This window comes from Patagioenas fasciata, chromosome 1 (assembly GCF_037038585.1).
Source record: "Patagioenas fasciata isolate bPatFas1 chromosome 1, bPatFas1.hap1, whole genome shotgun sequence".
Classification (NCBI taxonomy): Eukaryota; Metazoa; Chordata; class Aves; order Columbiformes; family Columbidae; genus Patagioenas; species Patagioenas fasciata.
In genome coordinates, this window is record NC_092520.1 from 202,264,618 (window position 1) to 202,281,013 (window position 16,396).

The 16,396-nt window shown below is 39.1% G+C and overlaps 1 long non-coding RNA gene across 2 annotated transcripts in view; it reads left to right on the plus strand.

Moving 5' to 3' along the window:
* Positions 1–16,396, plus strand: part of LOC139826939 (uncharacterized) — a 31,309-nt gene that overhangs the window by 8,446 nt on the left and 6,467 nt on the right. Inside the window, exon 3 of one of the 2 annotated variants that reach the window (XR_011737085.1) lies at positions 3,695–4,970. The exons of the other annotated variant lie outside the window; for it this stretch is intronic. This is a non-coding gene — a long non-coding RNA (uncharacterized lncRNA). Of the gene's footprint in view, positions 1–3,694; positions 4,971–16,396 lie in introns of those variants that run through there. 2 annotated transcript variants of the gene reach the window in all.

The window sequence follows — 16,396 nt, forward strand, 5'->3', positions numbered from 1 at the left end:
CCTAGTAATCTGCTTTTTTTCATTCTGATACTGAGTGATCCTTTTTTAGAAGCTTTGTCATTAGTGGAGCTGGGTAAAAGATGTGTTGTCTGTATTTAAAAAAAATACTCTCAGTGGTCTACTATCTTTTAGTTTGTTTGAATTACTCTTCCAATTATAAAGATTATAAATAGGTATACTTCTTTCCAATAGGTGTCTTCTTTCCAACATATCCTGTGTTACATATCTCTTTTATTTCCTTTCTTATTTTCTCACTGTAATATGGAAGAGTCCAAGTTTTTGGGTGCTTTTCTAAGTCCCCAATGCTTGTTTTTGTTCACATTCGAACCACTTCTTTTTATTTACCTGTATTTTACTGTACATGGTGAAAGTGTATTTATTATATACTTGAATCATCAGTATTATATGGTGGCCTTTTGTAGCTCTTGTATTTTATTTGTTCTTCTGAATATAAGTGTACAATGAACAGGTGTCTTCAGTTAGCTGTCTGCTGCAGGGCCCAGGCCTTTTTCTCCAGTAATGATGGTAAAGGTGGAATCCATGATGCTTATGAGTAATTGAAGGAATTCCTTCCGATTACCAGAGTCATGCATTTACTAACATTTAACTTTCTCTGTCCGCATTGCCAGTTAGCCTAGTTTCACTAGCCCTTGGAGCTTTTTGTCTTCTTTTATAGTTCTAAGTGAACGTCTTAAAAAAAAAAAAAAATATATATATATATATATATATATATATATATATATATAACCAGCAAATATTGCCGATGTACAACATACTTATTTTTCCAGGTCTTCTGAAATACAGATAGATACCTCCCCAAAGCTAAGTGGTAGTACTTCATTCTACATTAGTTGCCTTCCTCTGTATACTTCGTGAGATGTACTTGATCATCATGACAGTAGCACAACTTGTGGTTTGTATGGAGATCACACTGAAGGTGCTTACAGGACAGAGTTTAGCATCCTTCTCCTCTTGTCTCTTTTCCTAGCTTCTTCACACCATTAGTGTAATTGCCAAAACTCACTGTGAGGAAAAAGAAGTCTTGGAGGCGCATGCATCTTTCCTTGCTTCTGAAGACCCACAAACAGCAGGGGCACAGGCAGACAGGAGCTGCCCCTTATCAACCATGTTGGAAGCTGAGGCTCAGCTTTTTTTCTTTCCCGAGACTAGGCCATGGAGGACAGCAGACCGTGTCTGCCCTAACTATTCCATTACTGGCATCAGACGACTGTTCTATTACTGGACCCCAGGACGACTCTTGTCAGCTGGGTCAATACTTACAAGCAGTATCTACAAGGGGACCTGCTTGATTATTAGTCGTATGAAGGCTCCAGCTGGACAAACACTATTCTTAGACCTGGATTCAGTACTTCTGCCTGCTCCAGCTCCTTCATGTAGTCCTCATATTCAATGGCCATTGACCCTAATGTCTTACAAGCAGCAGTCTTCATACCTTGTCTTTTTTTTTTTTTCAAAGGTCTTCAGCCTCCCTCCATTCCCTCCAAACCATGGCTGCCATAGATATCTGTGCTGAGTTCCCCACAAGCACATACCAACCAGCTGCCTCTTCTGTCTTCTCCTCTGCACACTTCTCTCCTTTAACTCCGTTCAGCAACCACAAGCGTTCAGCCTTCACACATGACATCCTTACAGCTGCCCAGCTGCCCTGGTATCTAACCAAAAGCCTTCGTTTTCCCTTTCCTCTTCCTCTTTCTCTCATTTTGGGCTACTGGACCTTGATTTCACTACAAATGCCACTAGTCCCAAGCTAAGGAATACTGCAACTGGTCTTGATTCTACCTCTTCCCACTGCACTGCTTAATTGTTCTTGCAATGACAGGAGTACAGAAATTGGAAATGTTTTTTAAATTGCATATGGATTGCATTGTTGCACCTTCAGAAGTGGCCAATTCCAAATGCTTCTGACAAAGGTGCAAGAAACCCTGTGATTGTCAACTAAAGATATTATGCACCTGTCTTGGACATTAGGTTTCATTCTGATCTCTAGTAGTCAGGGACTGATTTATGCCTCAAAGTCTAACATTTAATATTCCAGGGTATTGAGATTAATTAGAACTCTGCACATTCTTGAAATCCACAGAAATGTTTAATTCCTTTTTAACTTTTAGGCTCAATGACCTTTTTTATCCACAGTCTAATTACAGGGTACATGACAAGTAAGAGAGAAGTAAGAAAGAGAATTATTTAAGAAACTGCCATCATTTAGTTGCTTTGAATGAAATTCAAACTCCTGCTCTGTCTTTCCTATAACACTTTTTAGTCTTCTATGCTCTTTCCTAAGTTAATCACAATTAATCTTTTAAATTTGTCTTCAGAAAAGATGCTTTCTGTGCTCGGGAGCATTCTTGCAGCCTTTCCTGGATACCTTCTGTAGAAGGCCTTTGAAAAACTTTCTTTCAAAAATGCAAATAAGATATATACACTGGTTTTCCCATTTTGGCAGCATACTTAGATTAAAAGGACCATGATTTTCCTTTACATGGGCAGAGCTGTTCGTCCTTACATGGTCATGGTTAGGTCTTTTTTAAGTCTGTCATTAGACACTGTGTGGACCACTTGACCTTGTGATAAAGACTCAGATCTTATAATTCCTAGAAATCATTTCTAGTCTTGATTTTGTAGATATATACATGTGCTGCAGATTTATAATACTATTAGATAATTAGATTATTTAGATGAGAACATTTGTATGTTAGCTCATGAACTTTCTCATCCTTAAAGTGTGATTGGAGGAATCCTCCTGGATTCATCAGATTATATTAACTTCTCTGTTATTTACTCTGTAATCCTTCTGCTGTTGCTTTTGTATTTTTATTACAAGAAAAATATGATTGTAAGCAATGTTTTCTGCTGGGAAAAAACTAAACAGGAGTGATTATTTGTTCTGCATAAAACATCAGACTAACTGTGTCAGTCAGATCGAAGGTCCATCTAACTAGCATCTTGCCTCTGACAGTGGCCAGTAATAGATGCTAGGAAAAAGCATATATAAATAGATACAGTGTTATATTTTCTTCTGTTGGAACTCTTCCAGATTATAAAAATCAGAGATCAAGGCAATCTGGAACCTATTAATCCTTTTGGCATCCAAAAAATCCTATGACAGTTTAATGATTTAAAAAATGTGAAAAAGGACATCTATTGAATTTTCTTACTTGATAATTCTGTGTGATGTACTCTAGTTTTTACATTAAGAAAAGTAGCACATAACCATTCTCTAATCAGGATTTTATATATGTTTAACACATTTTCCTTCCATATCATCTTTATTTCAAGGTGAGAAGTCTATTTAGTGTCTCTTCATGTCAAATCTATCCCCTACCTCTTATCATCCTTATTACACTTTTTTGTGTTTTTCTGTGACTGCCTGTTATGTTTGAAATAGGATACAGAGGCTTTATTTTTTGTAATTGTTGCTTTCATTGTCTTGGGAGTCTCATTGATCCACAGTTTGTATCTTTATCATTATAATCAAGTTGCCTGTAATTTGTCTTACATCAATGACTATTTGCTTGTCAAATTCTCACCTAGGTCTTCTAATTGCCATTTTATACTTTATTTTCCGTAAGTATCTTTTACGAGGGCATGTAAATGAGTGGTTTCCTTTCCACAGTCACAAAAGCCACCTAATGTTAATTATCTGTTGCAGTTCACATGTTGTTTTTATCTTTAGCCTTAGGGCAGGTAGCAGCTGTCTAGGATGGCAGACTGATGGGGTCAGCAAAATCAATGTAGAAACGCACTGTACTCAGCGCCATCCACACTGAAGGCCTCAGGATATCAAGATGAGCTGAATTTCTCAGCCCCAGTAGTGAGACACCATAGCATCATGTGAACTTCATGAGGATCAACAAGGCCAAGTCCAAGGGCCTGGACCTGTGTGGGAGCAACCCCTGGTATCAGTACAGGCTGGGGTATGAAGGAATTGAGAGCAGACCTGAGGAAAAGGACTTGGAGGTACTGGTGGATGAAAGACTGGACATGAACCAGCAATGTGTGCTTGCAGGCCAGAAGGCCAATTGTATCCTGAGCTACAAAGAATCATGGAATCATTTAGGTTGGTAAAGACCTTTAAGATCAACTGCATTGGTTAACCTAACACTGCCAAGTCCACCAGTTCCCTAAGCACCCATCTACACATCTTTTAAACACCTCCAGGGAGGGTGACTCAACCAGTTCCCTAGGCAGCCTGTTCCAATGCCTGACAGCCCTTGATAAAAAGAAGTGTGAGCAGCAGGTCAAGAGAGGTGATTCTACCCCCTACTCTGCTCTGGTGAGACCCCACCTGGAGTCCTGTGTCCAGTTCTGGAGCCCTTAGTACAGGAAAGTCGTGGACCCATTGGAGAGGGTCCAGAATTGGCTCATGAAAATGATCAGAGGGGTGGAACACTTCTATGAACCAAGGTTGAGAAAGCTGTGATTGTTTAGCCTAAATAAGACTCTGGGAAGACCTTAGTGTGGCCTTTTAATACTTGAAAGGGACTGATATGAAAGATGAAGAAAGATTTTTTACCGAAGCCTGTGGTGACAGGACAAGGGCCACCAGTTGTAAACTGAAAGAGAGTAGATTTAGATTGGATATAAGGAAGAAATTCTTCCTCATGAGGTGGTGTGGCACTGGAACAGGCTGCCCAGGGAAGCTGTGGATGCCCCATCCCTGGCAGTGTTCCAGGCCAGGCTGGACAGACTCTGCGCAACCAGGTCTTGTGGAAAGTGACCCTGCCCATGGCATGGGGGTTGTACTAGATGATCTTTAAAGGTCCCTTCCAACCCAGACCATGCTATGATTCTATGATCGCTACTTGCCAAATGCATTTTTTTATCTTCTTCTTGCCCAACAGGAAGAAAGTGGCCACACAAAGCAGTAGTGCCATGCGGTTGCAGTAGAGTTAGATCTTCACACGTTCCTGGTGGAGACTGTGGATAGGGAAACCTGCAGGGTGGTGCTGGGCACACAAGCAATGGGATCGTGGTTCCCAGTCATGGGAACAAGAAGTTTGCTTAGTTTTCATGCTCTGAACTGTTTATGGACCTCAAATTAGATACTCTGAATTGCTTTCTGGCCTGAGAGCCTAAGGAGGTTAGCTAATGAGCTGTATGTCCCATATTGTGCAGAGTGAATGTTTCTATATAATTTTATTTTATTATGAAAATTCCATGAATAATAGCCTTGAGTGGTATTCTCAGGCTGGAGAAGAAAAAAATATATATATATAAGGAAAAACAAAAAAGAAAAACAAACAAACCAGCACCACTTACATCAAAATGTAAATACAGCTTTAATAAATAAATAAATAAACAAACCAGCTTTAATTTAGGAGCTAAATGCACCAAAGTATGCCTTAATTCTAGTTGTCTGTTTTGTGTCTTCCCTCTGAAGTGAGGTTACAGTTGCTACGTACCTTAAGGACACATTGCTGTTTTCCCTTATTTTATTTCTACTATATCTAACCTGAACTCCAAATATACTGGGCACCAAGGAATGCTTCTTTTTGTTAATTACCACAATCTCATTTTTTTAATCTACACTTTCACTATTGGTATACACTCTGTATCAATATTAGTCTCCTTTTCTCAAAATCCTGAAATAGTATTTTTGGCTCTCAAGGTAAAGGTCAGCTTCATAGGTCATTTTAAATATCAGTACATCTCAAATTGCCAAACCAAAGCCAGTGAAGTCAGTGGAAAGTAACACGGCCTACTGCTGATCTGCTTTTTGTCATTTCTGGAAAGGTATGAAGTCCTTTAATGTATGGAAAGTTCGCAAAAGAGTAACCTTTCTTAAAATCTAGGTGGAGTTAGAAAACTTGCTCTACAAAGGAACCTGAAGAAGCGATTGTTGAGGTCACCGAGGAGGGCAGGCAGCATCCTGCAGAGCTGCGCATCCAGCTTGCTGACCGGGCTCAGTTTGTGCCACTGAAAAACGTGCTGAGAAGCCCTGTGCAAATGCAAACAACATGCAAATCTAACCAGGTGTTTGTACTTTCTGTAGTTCTCACATGACTGAGAAGCTAATGATCATGAGTAATGTATTTCAGCCTTTTATCTTAAGTCTTTTGATCTAAAGATGGGATCCCCAAGACACCACCTTCCCCAAACCATGGAGAGTAGAGAGCAATTCTTTGTGGGGATCCTCTCAGTGCTTCATTTTCAGACGTGTCGGTCTGTAAAGCCACCACTTCTCCAGCACACCCAATGGGCTCAGTGGGCAGTTTTACATCTCACTTGCAAGCGATCGGTGTAAGTACATCTGTTTCAGTGGGCTGCAAACACTGTAGGAGTAGCTCTGTGCCTGCTACCACTTGTTTTGTTCAGGGCTGCAGCCCTGCTGTAGTGACTGCTCTCTGACCACCCTTTCAGTGAGACTTGTCACAAGTAGGGGAAGCTGAGTGTTTTGAAACACGCCATTGCTCCTGGAAAACCAGTTTTGGTAGAGCTGTCTGGTCCTTTCATGTGAAATGTCATTAATTCACTTATAAGTCCTGGAGGCATAAAGTTTGGAGTAACTATGTGATTACTTCAGAGTATGAAGTAAAAGTCATTCCCATGATGGAAGGGGATGAGTGTGAGGTGGAAGGCTTTATCTCCTCCAGTGGGGGCTACAAGATTTGAAACCATAGCTAGAGGCTAGGGAAAACATCCAGGTCAGTGAGAATTACCTAAGAAACTAAACTTGTGGAACTCTTTAGTCAATGGATGAAGAAGGGTAAAAGTTGTTCCCCCCCAGGTGCTTTGTCACTACCAATCCTGTAATACAAAGCCATGCGAGCAACATGTAAGAATAATGAACTCAACCAGCAAAACGATTGCAACCACAAACTTGGCCTGCTGCTGAACTAAATTTGGCCTAGTGGTCTGCGAGGGTGAATGGTGCTCACAAAGGTAGGGGAAACCTGCGATTTTTTTTCTTATCCGTTTGTGGGGAGGTATAAAAGTTGCAGAAACAGAAAAGCACAGGAGTCACTGCTGGGCCTGAAAGATGAGGTGCAAATTTTAGCACAACTCTGCACCTGTAAGGCATATATCATTTTTGCTTACAATGGGGTGTCTTTGTGTAAGAAGTAGTTGTGCTGGAGCCTGTAAATATCACGGTAAACATCTTTTATCTTCATTTTCCCAACAGAGAATGTAATTGTAAATTAACTGGTTTATTTGTCTCAGACCGTCCCACATGCTAGATTCATGTTTCAGCTGCTGTTACTTCACAAGTATATAGTTGAAGCTACTGGAAGTTACATTTTACAGCTCACTTTTAAACACCATAATCCAATCTTTGGTTAGGTTTCCACCTCTCCCAGCCCATCCAGAATACAGAATAAATGCAAAGAGAATTAGAGGCAGATATTAAAGTCTTGGAGATATAACTAATAAATATAAAAGCTGGGAAAAAATTTCTGTGTGGCAAAAACAAATTAACATGATTAGCATAGCATCTTTAAACTTTCTTTTTTTAATTGAAACAATTCCAGAATTAAAGTCACTCAAGACTTGTCTTCAGGCCAGACTGACTGGAAAATGTTTCAATTTCAATAAACCACTGTTTGGTTTAGTCTAAAACTGGTGGGACATGAAAAACTTCAACAAAACCTCATTTAAATATAGTAATGCCCAATTTCGGTAATGTAACATGTATAAACAAGACGTCCATCAGTTTAGTTGGCAATTTTGAAAGATTTCCACTAAATATTCTGCAATCCTCTGAAGCCTTTGAGAACCACAGATACTATGCACTTATTTTGTCTGCTGTTTAGAGAATAAATTTAGCTTACTTTCTACTGTTATTTTATGCAAGTATTTTTAATTCCTGATTCAATGTGGTTGGTGCAGTAAAGCTTTTGCTCAGAACTCAGCTGGAGGCTTTTATTTTGTTGGCTACTGGTTATGCCTTTGACCTGCACTGGGGATTTACTGTTGCAGAACTGGAACATAATTTGGTTTTGGCTTGGACCAGAATTTGATGTAATGTTTGTAACATTTGCATTCCATTTGCATCTTTGCACATTATACTTACGGGCAAAGTATGGGTGCATATTTGAAAATCAACACCTAGCTTTCTAGACACTAGCTAGACAAGTAATTTTACTGGTGGGAATAAAATCAGGATCTAAAGGGATCATTAATGAAGCTTATCTGCTGCTTTGTTTGGTTTTGTTTCCTCTAACATTAATTAGAATGACTGTATATTTTCGACTGTGTCATTTCAGCTTTCAGTTTCTAATTTTACAGTATTAGATGGCCAAGACTGCATTCAGGTCAGAGTCTGGATTTTTATAGACAAATGTAATTTGAACCATGAAAAATACGTTAGAAAACTCAAGTCACAAATTTGCCAAACCTGAAGAAAGTGGAATTCGAGTTTATACACGTCAAAGGAGTCACACCAGTGGAGAATTTAGTTCAGGGGCCGAGCTCTGGCTCCTCACAAGGATTTTCCCTTTCTAAAGGGGGGATTCAGACAATATGACTGCAATAGGGCATCAGTTTTCAGTTTGGTTCACTTAAACTGTTTCTTTACCAGAAACGCAGGCAGTTAGCCATAAAAATGGCCAAACCAGGAATGTATTGTTCTAATGTTTATGCAGTCAAAAAAACCCAAACAAAAACCCTTCAGCCATGCTGTCCCACTTTGTCAGCTCTTCTCAAGTCTTGCAAGGACAGGATGATATGAAATATGTTTCATTTACAATAAAATACTCCCAGAGAAAAATCTGAGGGCATAAGCCACATTTCTGAAAATTGCAATGACTCAAGTGACCTCTTTTTCTGACAACTGCAATTTTAAGCCTCTGATCTGTAATCAACATAGGGAAAAAAGAAACAGTTATGTGGGCAATACAGACAGGACTGGATTGCGTCAGAATATGGTATTTGTTTTCTTGGCTGACCCAATGTAATACATAACTGAGATAAAGAGTAGTAAGAAAACTGTAACGACATTTGCTTTCTTTTAAATTTATCCAGTTGTCCATTTTCTTAGTTTCAAGATTGTTTGTACCATGCCAGTCTACGGGCAGTCCTGCCCCTCTGGAATCATAGTACTGTAAAGCTGGGTAGGATTTCAAGACATCAGTCATCCATTCCCCTCCACTGGTCAGCTATATCCTAGAACATCCTCAATAAAAGTATGTGCATAACTATGCTTAAAACTTCCAGTTTCCTAAAGCCTTCCTTGTCTATGGCCTTCCAAGCTAACTTATTTTCATGTTAACAATCCTTTAGGTTGGAAAGCATTTTCCTAATATCTATGCTAAATCTGCCATGCTATAAATTAAGCCAGTTATTTCTCAGTTTTCCTCTTGTGGCAATGAATAAGAATTAACCATCTGCTCTTCATTTAAAGAGAGATTGTTTCATTTTTTAAAATCTACAATTTTTAAATATATCTTTAATATGATAAAATGCAATAATACTGCTAGGATGAGGATTTGCCGTAGCAGGGCTCTTTAGCGATCTGTAGGCTCACTCTCTCTGTGCCAGCCTACAAGTGTTACTTTGCAATAAGAGAAACCCTCCCTTCTGCGGGATGAATGTCCTGTACCTACATGAACTGGTGTAGTCATGAGTAAATTCTATAACATCTTGCTCTGCTCTGAATTTTTACACTTGTAGGGCAGATGTAGCAAGGACCTAGTGTGCTGGCAAATGCCCATGTTCAGTGAATGCATCTCAGGCACAAATTCTATCCCATAAACATAGTAACCCCTTACACAAGCTTAACCTCAAAATGAGCAGATCCTGCCATTGCTTAAAACTGTGGAATCCTGTAAGACCACAGCACTGGCTTTGCAGATCAGGACAAAATTTGATTCGGTGTTTTAACCTCTTTAAAATATTTGTAAACACTAAAAGCTGAATTATATTATCACATAAAGCTGGAGAAACTTGGTTCCGCTGACTTAATCCTGAATAACACTGCTGCCCCTAAAAGCAAGTTTGACCCCAATGTGTATGACAGACAGGATTAATCTATTTTAAATATTTTCAGTATTTCAGAGTCATGAAATACTGTGTAAATGGTAAATATTTATTTCTCTACACAATATGTTTTTTAGCTGACAACGGAAAAAAGTATTGTACCTCAGTAACAAACATTTGGTCTCAGTTTAAGTTACAAACTGTAGATCTGCAGAGTGGCTGTGGCCATCCTGCTCTTACTCCAGGCTGTAGAGGGAATGTAGTGCAGGCACAGAAAATAGGATGGTAAAAAGCTTGGGATAGTAAAAGCTGAAGAGCAGATCAGCAGAACAAAACTAACTCCAAAAAATCATAAATACATTTCAGCAGGTTCCTTTCCTTCTGTCCCCCTGAATGCTTTGAAACCGGATTATCACATACACAGACTATGCAATGGATCTGTGTCATTTAAAGGGGGATTTATGGGGCCTGCCAACAAATTCAGACTGTGCAGAATCTCAGGAATCAGTAACAAAAAATGGGTTTTTTTTACCTCATAGTTATGAAAAATCTCCAGCATGAGCCATTTTGTCCAGGCTGCAGAAGTGATATTGCACTCTAACTCAATTTGCAGAGATACCAGAGATCTCCAAAGCGTGAATATTTCTGCCTTTCTTTAACTCTTGTATCAATAACACCTTTAGAATAATTCTGTAGTGGTAGCATCTAACTGGTTAAATGCTGGCTAGATTCTACCCTTGATCATTGCACAAATGTATTAATTGAGAAGTGACTATGACAGGTGTAGAGTGAGGACTTGGAAATTCTGCATTCCCTTAGCCTTTCTGCGGCTCCAAACGTTTCTGCTGAGATCCAGCATATTCCTGACTGTGAACTAAGGATGAAAGCTTTTCCAAAGGCGTCAAGGCAACATGGTCTTATTCATTGGTTTCATAAAGTTTCATACAAACCTAAGTATTCTGTTTAAAATTCAGTGGGATTTTTCCAGAAAATTCAAAGTGAGTGGGTATTTCCATGTGGGTAAGAAAAACAGAAGCAGCACAATAAGGGAAATAACTCCACATCTTGCACTCAGTACTCAAATGGAAAACCAAGTATTCATTTTCCCAGTAAAACTTCTCAGTGCTGATTTTCATGCAAACAAACACTGCTTAGAGTGCTAATGTGGCTTTTACTGTGACTTGTGAGACATGTTTCACTGTTTTATGATGTTCTTTTGTAGGTGCAATAGAAAACTATTGCCTACATAAGATTACATTTTCAAAATGCAATCTTTTTTAAATGTATGCACCATTGTTCTGGCATTTTGAATTGCATATAAAAATTAGTATGAAATTTTGCATTGTAAATTGGCTTTTAAAGTGCAAATTAGAGTGCATGCATGAAAGTTTTGAGTCAAAACACTGGGAAAATAGACATAAAATGCTTTTTTTTTTTTTTAAATGAACTGATAAGGAGTTATGTGGAATATGCAAAAATCTGTAAGAAGGGGAGGAAGGGTAGATAAAATGTCAGCCTTGACATTTTTGTCACTACTCATTTACATTTTCCACAAATGCAATAAAGTTCAATAAAATGCCAGATCAGCTTTCCCTTTCCTTTTGAAGCAACATTTTGAATAATTAAGGTTAGACACTTACTATCTAGTGCAGAATTGGTCTTCAGTAGTCCTAGCTTTAAGCTGTTACTTTCAATGAAAGTTTTCCAGAATAAAGACTTTGAGATTTGGGTTGAGATTATCGACTGCCCACCTGCAGAATTTGAGGGGAGAGGGAAACGGGGAAGGATTTTAATGTATGTTGCTAGTAATTACATGCACATTAGTATGTCAGGTACATTCAACAGACCTGTACTTTCTACAATAATTTCCTAATCTTTAGAATTTTATCCTATTTCAACTGACATTGTTGCAAAAACTCCTTTTCTGTTGAACTATTTCTCCTGATAGCAAAATTGACCTCAAAATATTCTCTCCACCTGTCTCACAAACCATTATTTGAAAGTGTAGAAAGAAAGATATGCTGGCTTTTTAAAGCCCGGGTCATGAATCTTTCATATTTAACTTTAGTAGAAGTTGAAGCCTTAGTGAGTAAAAATCTGCGTTTAGTAACCACCTACCATAATCCACAGTGAATGATGAATTCAAAAGGCGACAAGAAAATAATAACTGAAAATATAGTATCAAAAACATTTCTGAAAGGTATCACAGTATCACAGTATGTTTGGGATTGGAAGGGACCTCAAAAGATCATCTAGTCCAATCCCCCTGCTGGAGCAGGAACGCCTAGGTGAGGTCGCACAGGAAGGTGTCCAGGCGGGCTTTGAATGTCTCCAGGGAAGGAGACTCCACAACCTCCCTGGGCAGCCTGTTCCAGTGTCTGTTACCCTCACTGAGAAGAAGTTCTTTCTCAAATTTAAGTGGAAAGGTGGGTTCTTCTATGAAAAACAATCAAGATCACTGTAGGCCAAAATGCAGAAGATTGCATTAGACAGCTGTGTGATGAGCAATGTGTACAAAAATAACCAAAAAAAGGAGCAGGAGCATTAAGTATTTGGCATTCTTAGGCCATAATCTAAATCTGACTAAATGATGAACTAACAATATTAAATAATTACCTCACCTTCAGAAAGCTATTAAAAAAAAAAAAATTGAGACAGATGCTTCACAGTTTTTCATGTAGAAGTTGAAAGTATTATAAAATGTGAAAACTTCTATGTGCATTGTCTGCCAAGATGGATTATGATATTTATGAGACTGATTTTGTTTCTGCCTTTGCAAATTATTGCTAATGACAGACTAAAAGTGCACACTGGAATCCCCTAATATTAATGTTCTTAAGCTTAAGTATTCATTTCTTGAGGCTGCACCACAAAGAAGATATTCAGAATTCAGCAGCTATCGATATACTCTAAATAGACAACTGCCAAAGCTGGTGCCAACTTGGCTCCAGCAGTGCTATCAGTAATTCTCCAGTGGCTGACCCAAATGGGTGTCCATGCCAGTGTGTGGAAGAAGGAGTCTAAGCAGGGGTCACCTCCTCTGGCAGAAATACTGTACAGGACCAAGTGCCCCAAACATCTGCTCCCAGCTTATCCCCTGTCTGCCTCTCGGCTGCCTAAGAATCTCCTGCAGAAACTGGATTGCAGTTGCTGCTGGGCATGTCTCCAATCAATATATGCTGTCATTCGGGGCATTTTTCAGCTTAAAATATGACTCTTTGTAAAATATAAACTAGACTGTTCATTATTGATGAATTACATTTGCTTAAGAGAGGAATCTGTAATAAATATCTGTACCCATGTGCAATGCTTCCTTCTAGAAAAGCCAAGCAGTTGAAATCAATGGATGCTCCAGTTTTTGGTGATTAACTGCTCCTGCTGAGCAGACTGCTGAAAGAAGAGTGTGAGCTGGGAAGCCTGACAATTCCTGAACATGTGGGAAACAAGGGAAAATGCTACAGGTTTATGAGCTGCTTCATTAACAGCCCTTGGAGCAGCCTTGTGGCAGGAATGGAGCAAATGGAGAACGCTGGTGCTGAGGTAGCAGAATTACGCTCCAGCAGAAAAAGAATTATTTCACATTGTCATTAGATGTCAGAAAGTTTGTCTCTGGTCACTCAGCAACAGTCAAAAGCAGCGGCCTCCCCGCAACAGAAAGTCATGTTAGTAACAGTAAGAAAACTTTCCATGTTTTGTTGTGAAGCACATAAAAATCATAATGTGTCTACAAGAACTTGGAAGTGAGATATCGTGACAGGGACAGCAAGGATAACCGGATAAGCTCTGGGTAGGTGAATTGCATAAACAGTTCCAAGAAAATATTACAGAGCAAGGTTTGGTATCTTCATTGCCAACTTTTCAGTGAGGAAACTTAAAGGATGGAAAAAACAGCTTGTAATTTAATGTAAGCCTGGGGCCTTACATTACATTTCGACAAACAGGTCTCACTCTATTTCAGAATACAAGAAGATGTAAAAGATGTAAGACCAAGGAGAAACAAGAGCACAATACACTTACCATGAGCTACAAATAATCCATCAGACATAGACAGAAGCAATGTGGTGCTTTTAAAGAAACAAAAAAAGCTTCTGGAGGGCTGGTAGGAAACTTCCTCAGTTCTTACAGCCATCTAAACTAAAACCAGAGAACTGACTGTAGGAAGTGGACTGGTTCTAAGGGAAAATGAAACAGTTCTTCTGAGGAAAATGCATAGATGTGGAAAAAATCCCACAGAGCTCGTGCTGGTATTGTGCTGACCAAAGAACATGCATGAATAATCATGATAATAAAAGTCCAGTACCAGGCAGGAACAGAATAAAGTATTTTTTCGCTGTGCATGGAATATTAAGGATAAACTTGCAATAAGCATTCGCTCATTTGTGAGGCAGCTAGCAGAGCCTGGAAGCATTTGGCAGTGGAATTACCTGAACACAGAGGTGACCAGGACCTGCTCAGAGTTGATTATTGCACTAGTTTTATTAAAGAAATTCAGCTAAGTAATTTGTTAGTCAGCAAGGAAATGAATCACAAGAGGACAGCACTGGCCAACGACATCTGTGATAAAGTTGTTTCAGATAACAGAGCAGGTTAAATAGCTCAGGAATTTCAAATATTTGAAAGGTATGGAGGTTTCATTGACACACTTGCAGCCTATATTATTCAGAGGTCAATGGACTTTGAAAACTATGTTGAAAGAGCAAAGCAAACACTAAAGCAAATGAAGATGATTAAAACCCTATCTTGCTTTACTTCACCACAAAGCCACACCTGCAGAGGAGGGCCTCATTCACATGTGCAACATGGACCAGGAAGATAGATCGGTTTGTCAAAAACGCAGAAATTTGAGGGTGTTTTCATTAACTCAACCACCTCTCATTTATGACAGTGCAACTTGTGATGACGAAAAAGACAAAGCAAAAAAAGGTAACTGTCTAACAAACCTTTAGATCCTACCCCCAAGCAGAGTCAAAGAGGCAGCTCATTTGCAGACAATGTAAACAAGAACCACAAAATTACATAAAACTTATCTTTCAAGTCAGAGCAGCCACATTCACTCCAGATAAAAGAGGATACTCCAAGTATGACTACCATCCTTCTGTTTTCTCATGAATGTGTCATCTTTCTAACTTAGAAATCCTGTCTGACATGATATAGAGGAATTCTGTATTTATCTAAGATTTCAAGGTATGCAGCAGCAGTTTTCCTGGTATATCTGACAGTTTTGCAATGACAATGAGCACGCACAGTTGTGACTGAAGGCTTGACACAGTTTTGGAAATCCGGGACATTCACAACACATTGGAGACTGTGGCTCCATGTGTGCAGCAGGTCTGACGTTTCCCCAGAAAGTGCCACTTTGTGTGCACAGTATGATGGCGCTGCCCAGAAATTCCAGGCTCATTCTGCAGGTCCAATGCAGAAGACTTTTACTGCGCTGACAGTACATAACCCCAATTCAAACCTGAATCACAGCAATACAGGTAAGAGCAGAGTTTTGTCTAGTTCTGCACCTTGTCTCCAATAGTGATCACCAAGCAAGTGTCCCGAGAAGATTATAAGGACCCTCTAGAGACTCCTCCCAAAATACTTTTTCTGTATCTAGGGCTGAGTTATTCTGGGGCTTCCTAAACTAGATGCTGTGGGTTTGTATTGAATAGCCCTTGGTGTCCTTTTCTTCCATAAATGTATCGAATTATTTTTTTGAATTCAGGTACATTTTTAGCACCCACAATGCCGTAATGAATTAACAAGTTCTACCGGTTAGTTATGTGATGAGTGAAGACACAGCTCCTTTTGTTCGCCTGGAAGATGGCATCTTCTAGTTTCATTTGATATCATGCAGATTTTGGCTTGAAAGAAACAGTTATTTCCTACTCACCCTCTCCAGGCCACTCCTGGTTTTATTGATCTCTAGCATATGTCTGCTTAGTGCTTTTCACAACAAAAACCTGAATCTATTTTATTGTTCTTCATCCATTAACCACTCCATATCTTTAACCACACTTGCTGCACTTATCTGCATCTTTTACGGTACTTCTGTCTTCAGAACACTATGAACACTATTGAAGATCTGGATGTGCCATGTCTTCATACAACAGGAAAAGGATCTTTTATGTTCTTGATTCCTTTTGTAGTGATTTCTAACATTGTTTGCCTTCATTTTACACTTCTCTACAGTGACTTTTTGTTGCCTAGTCATTACATGGTAGGAGATTCTTCTGTGAGTCTGTGATGAGGTGTAGCCTATATCACTCTGACTAATTCAGTGTCATTAGGAAACATTTTCTTCCCTTTTCAATACAGTTTTCTGATCATTTGTGATCTATGTTGAGCAATGCAGACATCAGCCCATGTGGGACTCCATGTGTGATCTCTTTCTACTGTGAAAGGCAACTATTAGTTCCACTCCCTTCTTCTCATCTTCTGAACATTTCTTCATGTCCGATTAGCTTCCTCAAAA